This window comes from Brassica napus, unplaced genomic scaffold, assembly GCF_020379485.1.
Source record: "Brassica napus cultivar Da-Ae unplaced genomic scaffold, Da-Ae ScsIHWf_1742;HRSCAF=2372, whole genome shotgun sequence".
NCBI classification, from domain to species: Eukaryota; Viridiplantae; Streptophyta; class Magnoliopsida; order Brassicales; family Brassicaceae; genus Brassica; species Brassica napus.
In genome coordinates this window covers 170,001-173,309 of record NW_026015161.1, presented here as the reverse complement: position 1 = coordinate 173,309, position 3,309 = coordinate 170,001, and positions in this window count along the sequence as shown.

Genomic DNA, 3,309 nt, shown 5'->3' with positions numbered 1-3,309 from the left:
AGGTAAGGATGATCGGATAGCTTGGTGCTGGACGTTAGGACCGCCGGTGTAGATTTTCATGCCTTTTGTAAACGGTATTGTGGATTTGTGTTTAGTTGACTCGATTTGGCATTAGGCCGGGACCGGTCTCGAATTATATCAATGTATGGATATTTCTCGAATCAATAAAGTAATTGTTTTATATGCGCTTCATGAGTACTCTGATATTTGACTAGTCCGGTCTAACACAACGTTAGGTCGTAGTACGGGTTGAAAAGCCTTAGGCCTCGATCTAACGGAAAACGCTAACTCTAGGTACGGGTTGCAAAGCCTTATGCCTTGACGCAGCGGGACGAGTTAGTGGATGAACTGGTCTAGGTCGTGTATTAAATCTTGTGACTCTGACCGGATCGTCCCTAACCCGTCACGTAGCGCTTCCGGACCATGGTGCTGGGTTGGACGGTCAGTCATGTTCTTGTTTGATTGTTGGCTGGCCGGTTGGCTCATTCATCTCTAACCCTGGGTGATGGACGGTCGATCAGTCATGTTCTTGTTTGATTGTTGGCCGGTTGATCGACCATATGTCTAGGACGGTTCGGGGGTGTTACAGAGGTGGTATCAGAGCATGGTTTCGTCCATGCTTCCGGAACTCATGATTTAATCGGTTTTAAATATTTATCGAGTCAAAATGAGTCACAAAAGGCATTAGGGAAACCGGTCACGTCCAGCGATAGGATTTGTGGTTTTAGGAATTTGGATTGAGATAGTGGAATCTAGAACTGTTAGGTTGCTTGGGTAGAACTGTTAGGTTGCTTGGGTAGAACTGTTAGGTTGCTGGTTAGAATTGCGGTTAGGTTGCATTGTTAGTATTTGCTGGGTTAGTGGATTATTTGATTAATTGTCTACTAACTTGCATGTTAAGTGTTCTTTTGAGTTGCAGCGAGTAAGTATGTTTGTTGATCGGAACTTTAAGGAATGAAAACCTTAAAGTGGAGGGAGTTCAAGGCCAAACCCAAACCCGAAGCGAAAGAGGAGAGACAGATTCAGAGAACTGGGATGTGGTATGGACTGGACAGATGGGAAGAAACAAGACTTCGTTGGGAAAGGACTTCATCAGTATCTGGGAAATGAGAGATCGAGGAAATGGTTGGAGTAATCAGAGGCGCAGATTGGCAAGATCGTATCATGAGAAATTAGTTGGGCAGCAAAGTAAAAGCTAAGAAGAAGACGCAGTGATCATTCAAGTGAAGATTTATGAAGATGATTGTGGTGACATTGGGAAGGACACTCAAGGGACAGTGAAAGGCAGAGTGAAGAGATATGAAGACGATTATGGCGACTTTAGACAGTATACACAAAGGGACATGAGCAAGCAAAGTAAAGAGTTATGAAGACGAGTTGAGATTAAGTGAAGCATGAGAAATCAAGAAGTGAAGAAATGAAAGGATTCAAGACCGAGGAAATGCATGGAGATGGATTAAGATGGAGCGAGTTCAGAATCAGAAAATCTAGAAGAAGACTGAAGAAATCAAGGGGAGATATCTAAGGCCAACCTATAAAGAAGCACATCTAGTGATCAACACAAAGTTATGAAATGAGGAGTTATGGAGGAGTTGTTATCAAGGTGGAGCAAGTTCAAAATCCAAAGTGTTTATGGAGATCCAAAGAAACCGAAATAAAGGCGAGCCAGCAAAGAACCATATCTTATGACCAAGACCGCAAGACGAAGTTATTCAAAAGCTGAACATCATCACTACACATCAAGGAGGAACATTTCGTGAAGCTAAGCAATTGCGCAACTAAGAATTCGAGGACGAATTCTTTTAAGGGGGGGAGAATGTGATAACCCGCCCTTTGGGATAAAATGGTCGAGAGAGCAAAAGTCAGAATCCAGAGCCGAGCTTTTGGGAATCAAAGCAATTGAAGGAATGTTAAGTTTTGATCACTTAAGACTTAACATGGATCGAAGAAAATAGAAGATTGGTCGAGCATCAACTTTGTGGTTGAGTCGCGGGCAATACAGATCGATCTGGAAATTTGAAGTACAAGAAGGTCGAAGAATGGATTGTGAGTGAAGCATGAGTTGAGAAAAGCTGCTCTACCATTGTTCGAAATGTCTTAGATTGATCAGACGGCAGTTTTGGAAGAATCACATTTTTGAAGCACGACGGTTTAGAAGCTCGACGTTTTTGAAGATTGACGTTTCTTCATCGCGAAGTTTTCTCGGAATATCTTCGTATCAGTAAAATATTATTCTGAAGACATTATAAGTCGGAAGCAGGACGGGAATTAAGCAGGACGGGAAGCAAGCACGACGGGATTGAAGCACGACGGGAAAACCCAAAGTTGGGCGAAAACCCTAATTTCGGTATTACGAAATTCTTTGAGGAAGCCGGAGGCTCGGGAAATATTTTTAAAGGATATCAGACATCATCTGTAGTTTATTAAAAATATTCAGAGAATCAGAATGGGAGCGGAAAATATTCGGGATTGATCGCGGGTCAGAAATTCACAAGAAGGGTCGAAATCGCGCAAAGAAACCGAGAAGCTCGAGGTGGCTTGATCAGAAGGGATAAGAACGTGGTGGCAACTGTCTAACCAGCTGAGTGTCAAGAGAAGCTCGAGGTGTCGCCGTGCATGGAAGCTGCACATGCAGCTTGACATGTAGAAGCACGAGGTGGATCGGCCAAGCACGAGATGTCGCGACGCATGCAACCGAAGCATGCTGATCGACATGTGTGTGATGCTGTGGCGCCTTGCATGAGCTCCAGTCATGCAGCCTGACATCTGGGAGGAGTGGTGGCGTCCTGCATGTTTCCTGGACATGCAGCCAGCCATGTGGAGCACGAGGTGCCGCCGTGCATGCGTCCGGAGCCATGCGGAGCGACACACGGGAGGCCACCAACCTGAAGCTGATTGGTTGGTGTCTTCTATAAATACCCCACGACCCCTGCTCATTTCTTCACATCCAGACCTGTGTAAACCAAATTAAAAACGTGAGAGAAAAGTAGAAAAAGAAAGCAAGTGATTCCGAGCTATTTCGAGAGTTTTAGAGAGTTTTCGAGATCAGTTCTCCATTGATTTCGAGTCATCGCCTTGGGAAGGATTTGTCCAACTGAAGGCCAATCAAGTGAAGATCAGATCAGATGGGAGTCAAGTCAACGTGGCTATAGAGAGAGAGAGAGAGAGAGAGAGAAAGGAAGTGATCGATTCTAGAGTATGGTCGATTCTGAAGACCGATACTCCACCGAGAAGGCCAGTTCCGTCCAATCGGCGATTCTCTACGATTGTGACGCGGAAGCTCTGTCCAATTCAATTCGTCCAAGCCAG